At 41.5% G+C, this 12,703-nt stretch overlaps 1 non-coding gene across 1 annotated transcript; it reads right to left on the bottom strand.

The window, feature by feature from the left end:
* Positions 1 to 10,376: 10,376 nt before the first annotated feature.
* trnar-ucu (transfer RNA arginine (anticodon UCU)) lies at positions 10,377 to 10,449 on the bottom strand. Its single transcript has one exon. It is a non-coding gene; the product is annotated as a tRNA-Arg (tRNA).
* Positions 10,450 to 12,703: the final 2,254 nt, after the last annotated feature.

Genomic DNA, 12,703 nt, shown 5'->3' with positions numbered 1-12,703 from the left:
ATGTTGATGAAATATTTTAATCATAGATTGGTAAACCTTTCCTTTGCAGTTCCTTAATTATTAATTAATATGCAATGATGATCCCTCCCACTCTGTGTGGTTGATTCTCCTTCTTCCTCATCTGTGTAGGAAACAGGTAGCGTATTAGAGGCGGGGCCTAAGAGAAAACAAATCTGTTACCATTGGGCTAATTGTTTAAAATGGGCCTGCAGCATGTGTTTTTTTTCTTGTAAACATTTAGCTGCTCTATATTTCTATTTAGCTTAAACTGCATTATCTGTGTGGTCTCCTAGTTTTGTCTTTAGTAGGATACAGCAAGGTAAAAATAGGTGCGCAGATAATTAGAAAAGAAAATACAGGTCAAATACTAAGAAAACCTCGGCATCAACTCAACCTTGTTGTTGTGACTCTTTTAGGTTGGTTCATTCAGTGTACTTCCTCAGAAAGTGTCCAACAATTCTTAGAAACACCTTTCCTATTACTTATTAGTTCGTGTTATGATTATCCAAGTTTATGTTGGTAGCAGCTCAAGTTTAACTGTGCACACACAGAAAATATTTCCCTGTTTTATATATCATTTTCATGGCTGTACCCCAACTTTAAAGGATTTATTTCATTAACACGAATATGAAAACAACATCTGGTAAGAAAAAAAATACATCTTCTTGCAGGTGTTTTTACAATTTACTCTTTCACTAAGCTAGAACTTTACTGAAAAAAAGGTCCTGTGTTTGTGCCTGTGGCACCATGGTACCACGTTCTTACCGCACACTTTGTTTTTGTACCAGATAAATCTTGACATGTGTGTTGGTGAAGTAAAAGAAAAAGCTTTTTAAAGCATAACAAAAAGCAAAAGAAGAGCATGAACAGGATAATCCAAGCTGCATGACAGCAAAACCACAGAGCTGCATAATCTGCCCGAAATGACAAACGAGGCGAATTAAAAAAGAAAAAAAAAGAAGAAGAAAGGGGAAAAAAGGGTACATTCCAGTGAGAGCAGAACATTTTAAAACAATTATAAAGGCCACTTCTACTACACCACTTTCTAAACTCTCTCTTGAGCAGCGGTCCGTATCCTAAAAAGTCACACCTCACTGAAAGCTCGTGTTTTGCAGGGCGAGCATGCCAGCCACATGGTGCAGCTACAAGTCTGCAGGGATCTGGCACTCTGGAGCGATCCCTGCTGATTTTTTATTTTTTTTTTGGGGGGGGGGGGGGTGTTATAAATTAACAGCAGCCACTGACACAACCTTAAACTCTAAACTTGTTTGTGCACAGGTTAAAAAATGACAAACTTGGCTCCACCTCTTTTAGCACAATGACAATTTGTTTCTATATTTAAACTTAATGGATCAGAGTTTGACGCCATGTATCTGCCGCTGGTTTTGTTTTTTGGATCCAGGTCACACGTCTATCGGGCGACCTCCATGACCCCCGCAGAGCCAGTGGATGTTGCACGCGTTGCTCAACTCCATGTGAGCGCCATGTGCCAAATGGAGAGCTGTGCTGTCAGCATCATGCAACAGGATTTAAAACGGCAGATCCGCATGAGTTATCAGAAATAACACAATAATGATTAAAAGAAAAAAGCTCAGCCAGAGCTTGCCAAACGTGCTGGCACGGCTACATGTAAAGCAGATTGTTTTGCATATGCGGTGCAGCCGGAGCAGAGATGGATTAACACAACATTATGTGACGCACAAGTTTGTAGATGAACTTCATACGTTGAGATGAAAACAAAGTTTCCCACAGGGAGTGCTGGCTGATGGTTTTCATGTGCATCACATACAGCAGCGTGTGGTGAACCACAGCTTTCTGCTGTGACTGCTGAGCAGCAGGTGGTCTTAGTTTTCGTTTGAAATGATTGCACTTTATATCTGGTCCTTTACTGAGTTTGCTCTTCTACAGTCCACCCCATGATTCAGTAGCTCGTAGAACCACCTTGAGCAGAAATAACGAGCAGTAATGGTTTTCTGTATGACTTTATCAGTCTCCCACATTGTTGCGGAGGAGTTTTGTCCCACTGTTCTTTACAACATTGTTTCAGTTCACTGAGGTTTATTCACAGCTCTCTTAAGGTCCCACCACAGCATTTCAGTCAGGTTGAGGTCTGGACTTCAACCGGACCTTTGCAAAGACTCCTGTTTAGGTCAAGCTTCATCTGTCAGACAGATGGCCTCACATTGACTCTACAATACTTTGGTATATGAAAGAGTTAATGCTCAACTCAATGACTGCAAGGTGTCCAGGTCCTGTGACTGCAAAACAAGTCTTGTAGTTTATTCAGATGCAACTTTGCAAACCTAAGATGTGTTGCTACAACGATGGGGACTTTGATGGTTTGGCCATGTGTGCCGAATGAACAGAAACCGGATACTGTCAAAGCTCCTATGGCGCGAAAGACCAGCTCAAGGAAAGGTGCAACGCTCCCTGAAAAAAGTGGAGAAACCACATCGCCGAAAATATGGAGAAAATGTGATTGACCATCGAGGAAGCCTGCACCATAACCACTGATTACAAATAGAAGAAAATCACAAAGAAGTCCTGAACCCATTGTGACCACAGCAGCTTATTTACTCCAAGGACACACTCCTGTTCCTACTGCCAAGTGATGGAAAAAAGCAGAAGAAGAGAGAAGCTGTTCCAAGTCAAACTTATTCAGTCTTTTTCCAATTGTACTGTCATGAATTTTGATTTTAACGTGCTAACTGAGGCCTGTAGAGTTGCACATGTAGCTCTTGGGTATTTTCTCAGTTTCTCTGAGTATTGCACAATCTGACCTTGGAGTGAATTTGCTGGGATGCCCACTCCTGGGAAGATTGGCAACTGTCTTGAATTTTTTCCAAAGGTGAATAAATCTCTCTCACTTCAGAATGATGGACTTTAAATTGTGTGGAAATGTCCGGTTGTTTTTCTAACATCATTGCTGATATCTTTCCTCCTTGGTATTAACTGACACCTGAATGCTCCAAACCACAAACTTCCCAAACCTCTGCTATTAAAGAGGTGCTCACACTTGACTATCAATTAATCAAGTGTATTTGATTAGTTGGTTGCTACTTAGCCTCTTAATCCCTGGTGGAAGCGGTGAGGGTGGACTGCATCAGTCCTGTGAAAAGCCTTTTTTTCACATGATTGTATGTGCAAATACTTACTCTCAATTTCTGTAACCTGGCTTGTTTTTGACTTCTTCTCATCCTATATCAGTGCTGATGTAGGGTTACTGTCTGAGTGGCAACACCCATAGGAGAATACTGCAGTGGATACCCGCACCTTAATGGTGAACATAAATAGAAGTGGCTGTATGATGACGTTACCAGTGGATATACTGGAGTCTTCATGCGGCACAGCAAGCAATCTCAGTGCCATTCCATATCATACCTCGATGCCTCTGCAGACTGTTTTGCAACCCACCTCCACCTAGCTCCTCTGCATGCCATTTCTAACTTAATCAATTAGATATCTGTTTTCCATTGATGCCCGTACCCTTTATTCCTTGTTGTATTTTCAAATCTGAAATGCAACATTTCTAATTAAGCTTTACTTTATTGTAGCCAGATAATCCCATTTGTTGTTGTCCAAAGAAAATCCCAAAGAGGAAGAGTTCGGGCAAGACAATAGAAGCCGGTGTCTCGGTTCATGTAAACACTTTGGAGGTAGCACTACAGTACAATGTATGAAAACCCTTCATTATCCTACATATTTATCATCAAAAATGAGACAAAATGCTTCCTTTTCTAATCACACCTGCAGTAATTTTGGTCCTGTCTCCTCTGTGTGTTTGTGTTTGTGTGTTTTCAGTACAGTAATATGCTGTGTTTACAGATCAATGCTGTGTGTCTTCACTTAGATTACTTTGATAGAGTTGGAACAGGAACACGGGGAGATTAATCAAAGTGAAGGGGCACCGACTCCCGGCCCGTGCCAGTCGATATGGCCGCATGGTTAATTTGCCCCGAGGAGGGCTGTCGTCAGGCAGATGATAAACAGTGTTTGCCCCATTTTTTCGCCACGAGCGTGCTCCTGCTCACCAAGAAAAATAGTTTCGACCTGTGGTCTCTAATTCACAGTGGGGCGTGAGAGGTGGGACATTAATCATCCTTCTGTTGTGGCCTGCCTTTGACAAGCGAGCCACCGTGGGTGGATTGGGTGGAGATATTCGTTTGGTGAGCTCACAGTGGACTCAGGTAAACCATGCAATGGGCTGAAATGTGCAGAAAGTAGAGAATGTATCTGTTTCACTTTGTTAATAATAATAATTAAAAAAAACATTAACAGTTGGTGTGAAAACAGCAAATCCGCCCTGAAACTAAAGTAAAAGGATTTAATTTAGGGAACCTTATGGGCTTCAGTTGTCATGCATGGCAACTCAGTGCCAGGCATTAGAGTGCTGGCTGTCTTCCAGCTCCTCCATATGGACAAAAGGGATTCCAGCACCGTCTTGAAAAGGAAATGCCACAATAGGCGACACTGACCTCCTCTCAATTTGCCCGATCCCCCAGATTGAGTGACATCCTTCTAATTGTAGAGCCAAAACGGCGATGGAGCAAGAAATAATGGAGGATATCACACTGTGGAGCTTTACCAAGTCCGCCCCCCCCCCTCCCCCCTCCTTCTTTCCTAAGGATGGAGTGCTGGAGAATCGAGGGCTTATAATACCAGCGAGTTGAGGCTTTGCTCCAGTCATCATTTCCATGCTGCTTTACGCTGATTCCCTAATATCCTTAGCGCCTTGCGTAGGGATAAGCCCATCGTGCCGAAACATGGCTGTCATGCCTATAAACCATTCACGGCTCTAAAGAATCCATTATGGCTGCTCCACAAACACGGGGACTCAAAGGGCCACTTTGCTCAAGCTCATTTATTCTTTTAAGGGGTATTTATTTACCCCTAGCGCTGCTGGTGGAGGGGGATCTCCAGTACACCACAATACATCACAGCAAGCTGTATTTAAGTGTAAGTGGTCATTTACACCATGAGTCACACATATTACACTTAATGTACTGAGCCCATAATGCACACGCTGATCCTGCGATGCACAGACTGTGGGATAAACACATGTTATGATGTGTATGTACTGACAATGGGCAAAAAGAGGAAATGGGCAGATCATTTATTTCAAATGCAGCTCACTCGGGGGGTGGGGGGTGTCAACATTTGTGGTTATTGTCGCAAAATTTAGACTTACAAGCCAAAACTCAGAGAAAGTACTTTAATAAAATATAAATATACATTTAAATCTATTTCATTTACATTTTTATTACTTAATTAAAATGTAAAAGGTTTAAATATAAAAATAAAATTGAGGAAATATCATGAAAACTTGAGATATTAACCCTTTTAATTTTGGGAAGTGTAAAAAGTGACTTTCCTTTGCGCTCAGAAAATGAACAAAATGTATTTAACTTAATTTTTAATTTGATTACATAGATTACATAGAAATTTTTGTGTAATCATGTTACATATGTGGAAGAGTTATTGTAATTTAGTAGTTTATTTTTTTGTATTTGAGTTTTTGTATTTAATTCAGTTTAGCTGCGTTTAGTTTCCAGAGTGGATATTCTTATTTTTACCTTAGTTTTTATTGTTTTCAAATATTTAGATTTCATTAGTTTCATTAGCTTCGTCTTTTTAATTATTATCTTAATTATAGTGTGAAGGGCCTGTCTCAGAGGCAGGGTTTGAGAAAATCAGTACAGGTAGTAAAATAAAAACACAGAAGTTCTTGAACATCATTAACTCAAGTTTGTAGAGTGATCCAAAATCTCAATAAACACGCCTACGTCAAAAGGCCAAAATGAACAAAAACTAAAATTAAAGATATTTTATCTCTGTTTTTTGTTCAAAATGTTTTTTCACATCTATTTTCAGTTTAGTTTTAGTTAAAAGAAAAAAACGTTCATGCTGTAAAACGTTAAATGTAATGGAAACTGGTCAAAATGAGATTAACTTTACTGGTAGGCATCCAGTGTATCCCAAGCATATTTTCCTTAAAAACCATTTTTTTAAACAAATAAACCTTTGATTTTATTCAATTAAGATGCATTTGACTCAAAATGACTGCTTCGTGTTCACGAGGGCAAAGAATAATTTTTTAAGGCAGCGCTGATGTTAGTCTGATTCTGCAAGTGGCATCGTAGCTGTGCAAAACTCAACACTTTTAGCATTAACTTTCACTGAACCACCAAAAGGAACAAGAAGCACTCTGAGAGTGCAAACCTACACCAAGGCAGCTATATACATATATGTATAGTAAGTTTGTAGTAAAAACAAGTCAAAAATGTAGGCTCTTGTTATTTGCCCTATTGAACCCCTTTTAATATACTTTATATTAAAACACATAATATTTTTTATTTATGTGGGTAAATTTCAAGTTTATTTTGTTTAAAGTTTCAAATTGTTATTCAGTTCAGTTTAATTTCATTTATACAGCACCAAATCACAAGAACAGCCGCCTTAAGCTGCTTTATACTGTAAGGTAAAGACCCTTCAATAACAGAGAGATGACTGCTTACCAGTAAGCACTTTGGTGACAGTGGGAAGGAAAAACACCTTTTTAACAGGAAGAAACCTCCAGCAGATCGTCAGCAACATAACAAAGTCAAAAATAAAGTAATGTGATATTTAGAAGCCTTATATATTATACTATATGTCTGTATGCTGTCAATACAAACAATGGCAGAGTTAAACAGATCTTTATGACATTATTATCACTTTCACCTTCAGATCAATATATTGAGCTTGAAGCAAAGGTCAGAGGTCGAATACCTTCTGTATGTGGGTAATAAAAAACCACACTCAGGCTTTTAAGCTCAAGTTTTAAGGCCTTTTGTCTTTTTTTTTTTCGAATTTGCAGGTCACAGAAAATTTTTATCGCTATAAAATTTTATATTTTACTTGTTTGCAATCTAAACTTCTAAACAGCTTACCCCAAAGCTGCACTGCTGTGTGGTTTCACCACATCCGGCACAGCTGTCTACATTACTTTTTAAAAAAAAAATTTTTTTTGCCTGTCCCATTTGGTTCTTTAGCCGTCAGAATTAAAGGAGACCCAATGGATTTACTTTGCCAGATGTATCATCACGGCCTTGCCGTATTGGTCCATTTGATCGACCTTTGTTGTTATTATTTATTTTATTTCCGGTTGTTACAGACGGGACAGACATGACTGAGGGATAGGAAAGGGAGAAAGAAAGATGAAGGAAAAGAAAAACAGAAGGGAAGAGGGACAGTGAGAAAGGGCACTTAAAAAGAGAAAGAAGAGAAAAAAAATCTCCTGGATCACCTGTTGAGAGAAAAAGAAGAGAAAACAAGCAAAAAAACAAAACAAAAAACGGAGCAAAATACTAAACACAACATCAATCTAGCTAAGTGTAAACAGCAGTAAATGCTAAATATTGAATGTTGTTGTGTAGTAAGCAGGACCGACAGCGCACAATGTGCTTGGAAATAGCAGCCAATAAAGGTGTAGTTTATGTCTATGAACAGTGAACACCTGTGTGGATCAGTGCGCTTGTATTCAAAAGGTTTCCCCATGTAACGGTCTGCTAGAGGATGTAGAGAGCCATAGCCCCGTCCCCATGAAGCAGGCACGGAGGAGATCCAGGCTCCAGACATCCAGAGGCCCCAGAGTGTGAGAGCCCAAGGAGGACCACTGGAGGGGCATCCGTGCCTCCTTCCTGGGATGAGCTGAGGAGAGCCCCAGATGAGGGGTCACCCAGTAGCCCCGGAGCAGAAGCCAGAGGGGGCTGCACTGGCATGCCCGCCGGCTCTGCCGGCAGCCAGCTGTGCCAGAGTGAACCGAACCGCAGGCCCAGAGACCGGAGGCCCGACGGCCCCCTAAGAGGCCTGACTGAACATCAGGTGCCAGGCCCCGCCAAGTAGCCACCAGGAGTGAGCTGGTACATACCTGAGTGCCCAGCCCCGGACACCAAGAACCACCAACGCACCGACCCCTGAGGGCATCAGTTACCGGCAGGGAGTGTGGTGAGGGGAGATAGGCCTCCATACTTTGGAGGGCCTGGGAGTTCCCAGAGAGGTGGAGTCTAAGGCCTGACCTGGCATATAGACACAGACAAACAGGCACACACAGACACAAACATGCATTCCCACCCTCATGCACACATATACAAATACTTAACACTCACCCAACGTAGGGATAGACATACATCGACATGTACACACAATCACACACCCCAAACATACTCTGTACCCCGGGTCCAGGTACCCTCACTGTCTACATTACTGCAAAACTGAAATTATTAATGACTTTCTGTGGAACCAGCGTGCCAGATTGATCCCTTTGGCCCACGTGTTTGACACCCCCGGGCTAACGTGTGCATAACCTTAAACCCTTAACGCCAAAACTGACATACAAATGTGGTTCAGTTCCTCATGTTTAATAAAGTGTAGATTTGAGGGGGAAAACGGGAGCAGAAATATTAGTTTTCATAGATTTCTTTAATGCACAATCTTATTCATCAGCTTCAAAGTTTTTCCTGCTCTCTTCTGAGCAGAAGCTCTGATATTGGGACATTTGAAACCCAAATAAACTGTGAGATGCTGTTTTTCTTAGTTTAGAGGGGTTTGTTTCTAGTTTGCAAATTTTAAGGAAATGATGCCTGTGCTTCTTTTTTTTTTGTCTGTATGCCTCAGATACATAGTTGAGATGAGTATCATTCCTATAAAGCAATCATCCCAACCACAGACATGTGTGACACGTGTTGAGCGTGCAGAAAGTCTTGAATATGAGCACAAATCCCACTGAAACACATCTGAGCCCCGTCCTGATAAATCTGTTGTAAACATCAAAGCATGTTACTTCCTCAAACAGGCTCGGTATCAGGCAGCGCTGCCAAATACTTACGGGACTCTCAAGTGAAGTGTGGAGCCAAGCGAACATCCATGGCCATGAGAGACACTCATATTTGTGTTTGTGTCAATTCAACAGGGATACCTTTAAACGAGAAGAGCTGAGAATAATTCCTAGAACTCATTGTGTTATTTTTCAGCACATGTTGCTTCGTTTTGTGTTTTTTTTATATATCAAACAGGTTTCGAACAGTCACCAGATATCAGTCAAACAGCACACCTTTGGGATGAGGTGGAACAGGAGATTATAATCGTGGATGTGCAGCCGACAAATCAGCAGCAACTGTGTGATGCAGTCATGTCAACAAAATATATATATATATTTTTGCCTGTCCCATTTGGTTCTTTAGCCGTCAGAATTGTTGTCTGAAGACCAACAAGGAGACCCAATGGATTTACTTTGCCAAATGGATCATCATGGCCTTGCCGTATTGGTCCATCTGAGCGACCTTTGTTGTTATTATTTATTTTATTTTATTTTCAGTTGTTACAGATGGGACAGACATGAGTGAGGGATAGGAAAGGGAGAAAGAAAGATGAAGGAAAAGAAAAACAGAAGGGAAGCGGGACAGTGAGAAAGGGCACTTAAAAAGAGAAAGAAGAGAAAAAAAATCTCCTGGATCACCTGTTGAGAGAAAAAGAAGAGAAAACAAGCAAAAACAACCCAGAGCAATATACTAAACACAACACCATCACGTTAATCTAGCTAAGTGTAAAAAGCAGTAAATACTAAATATTGAATGTTGTTGTGCGCAGGACCAACAGCGCATGATGTGCTTGGAAATAGCAGCCAATAAAGCTGTAGTTTATGTCTATGAACAGTGAACACCTGTGTGGATCAGCGCGCTTGTATTCAAAAGGTTTCCCCATGTAACGGTCTGCTAGAGGGTGTAGAGAGCCATAGCCCCGTCCCCATGAAGCAGGCATGGAGGAGATCCAGGCTCCAGACATCCAGAGGCCCCAGAGTGCGAGAGCCCAAGGAGGACCACCGGAGGGGCATCCGTGCCTCCCTCCTGGGAAGAGCTGAGGAGAGCCCCAGATGAGGGGTCACCCAGTAGCCCCGGAGCAGAAGCCAGAGGGGGCTGCAGTGGCATGCCCGCCGGCTCTGCCGGCAGCCAGCTGTGCCAGAGTGAACCGAGCCACAGGCCCGACGGCCTGACCGAGCAACAGGCACCAGGCCCCGCCAAGTAGTCAGCGGGAGTGAGCTGGTACATACCTGAGTGCCCAGCCCCGGACACCAAGAACCACCAACGCACCGACCCCTGAGGGCATCAGTCACTGGCAGGGAGTGTGGTGAGGGGAGATAGGCCTCCAACAAAATCTTTGAGGAATGTTTCCAGCATCTTGTTAAATCTGTGAAGATTTAAAGACATGGCCAGTGAGTGCAAAGAGGAACCATTTCTAATCCAGCTTCTGTCTAAAAGTGCTAGCAGAGGATGGTTTTGATCCATCGACCTCTGGGTTAGGGGCCCAGCACGCTTCCGCTGCGCCACTCTTCTGGAAATCACCCCAGATGGGACTCGAACCCACAATCCCTGGCTTAGAAGGCCAGTGCCTTATCCATTAGGCCACTGGGGCCACGCACAGTGACCTTGAAATGCTGCATATTGTTTAGCATACAGCTGGTTCATTGTGAACAACAGAATGGAGAAAATGCTTATTCAGCTCCTGAGCAGAGCTCTGAGCTTCACTTTGTTTGGTCGGTGTTTCTGTTGTTTGTGGAGACTCATGATACCACATAAGGACCAGAGAGTAACTACGATCTGGATCACTGGGTCTAGTTACATTAAACATTAAGTCTTTATGAGTCTTGGAAGCATCTTTCTGAATTTATACCACAAACAAGTAAGAAAGCTCTGAAGGCAAAAGGTGATTCAGCCCTTTACTATCAAGGTGCACCTAATAAAGTGTCCAGTGAGTGTATTTTCCTATCTCTAGTCCATTTATATTCCTGTCTTTTGTGTCCTTACTCCCAGTTGGCTTACTTCATTTCCCATTTACACCACTATCATTCCAGTCTATTCCAGTTTCTCCATGCCCATTTCTATTTCAAATCCCACTACTGTTCCTATTCCCATTTCCAGCTCCTCTATCAATTTCTTTTTCCATTCTCAGGCCCGTCTTCCTAGCACTTGGTTATTAATAAAGTCATACTGTTTAAAATGAGTAATTGTATAATATTAAAGAAAATGAACAACATTTCCACCCCTGCAGCATTTAAAAACTGTTACTTTAACCAATAGTCAATACACACAGAGACTAAAACACAGAGTGTACTATGTAGTGTCAGGCTAACACCCACAGTGTGGGGTAAAGCAAGTTATATGCTATGGTTCAGAGCTCTGACAGGAATTACTTATCGTTCTTCTTACACACACACACACACACACACACTGATTCAGAGATTATCAACGAGTATGGCCATTGAGTGGAAATTAATTTGCCACTGGTAATGGATAGAGACATTTTGCTGAGATGCGTAAAAACAGCTGAACTGCCAGCGATTACCTGCTGGAATCAGCCTTCATCAATATCAGGATAATTACAAAGCACTTCTGGCAGTGCGTGAAATGAATGGAGCGTGCAACAGATTGGGCGGTGGCCATAGATGTCTGCAGATATTAGGCCTCCTCCTCAGAGTGGCTCCACAAGGGGTTGAAAGCTACCTGAACAGACTGGAGCTGCTGCTGCACCAGCAGCTTCAGGAGGCGGGTAAATCGGAAGAGAACTGAGTGTAAGAGAAAAGCACGTTCGGGAGTAGACTGAAGAAGAGAGCAAAATTAGAATGAAATAAGTAATACACACCATAAATGTATATATACTTATATGAAAAAGACTGTCGAGAGTCCTGTGAAACACTAAGTCCACCCCATGATTCAGTAGCTTGCAGAACCACCTTCAGCAGCATGGTTTTGTGCATTATGACCAGACATGTCCACTTTGGTCTCGTCTGTCCAAAGGACATTGTTCCAGAAGTCTTGTGGTTTGTTTAGATGTTACTTTGCAAACCTAAGCTGTGCTGCAGTGCTCATTTTAGAGAGAAGAAGCCTTTTCTTGGAAACACTTCTAAACAAGTAATATGTGTTCAGTGTTTTTCTAATTGTGCTGTCATGAACTTTAGCATTTAACGCGCTAACTGAGGCCTGTTCTTTTTATAAAACTCTACTCATATTTTATAGAGACATGTGTGTGTGGAGTTTGCCAGATGTGAGATGCTGAAATTCAAACCCACAGAAAAATGGTCTAAGACTGAAAGTTATTTCTTGAAACTGCAAACGCGAGTTGTCAAAATAAGGGCTTGGTAATCCTTCCACAGCTTTTGACCCTATCAAATCTGCTTTTTTGAGCAGAAATGCCAGAAAAAATTTTCATCTTTAAGCACTTAAAAGTAGAGGTAGAACAGGGTTGATTTCCGCGCTTTTTAACCTTTGCATGAATTGCTGATCATTGAAACATTTTTAAATATCCATTAATTCATTAAATCAAAGTTTAAGGTGTGTAAACATCCTTTTGCTCAGTGGGTTTCAGTAAAAACAGTTATCTTAAAAAATAATGTAAAACTTTTTATTTTCTCAGATAGAATAGAGCTATCACTAAGTTTAGAAATGAACACCACCTAATGGCTCTTATAAGGAGTTCGCTCCTATTAAAAGGTATTTAATTATGAGATGAGCTCCTTTGAGATCAACGATAAATAACATCGATGTGTAGCAAATGAGCACATCTTTAGTGGTCTTGTTTCTGATTCTAGGCGGTAATAATTAACTGTCTACACCCTGAGAGACTTAATGCTTTTATTCTCCTCAAGCGTTCAGAAGCAAACGTCTTCAGA

This window comes from Aulonocara sp. 'chitande type north' Nkhata Bay, linkage group LG23 (genome assembly GCF_057382095.1).
Source record: "Aulonocara sp. 'chitande type north' Nkhata Bay isolate Kocher_YH1m ecotype deep benthic linkage group LG23, A_spYH_male_GT1.1, whole genome shotgun sequence".
NCBI lineage: Eukaryota > Metazoa > Chordata > Actinopteri > Cichliformes > Cichlidae > Aulonocara > Aulonocara sp. 'chitande type north' Nkhata Bay.
Note: the sequence above shows the minus strand (reverse complement) of the source record. Positions and strands in the feature narration are given on the sequence as shown.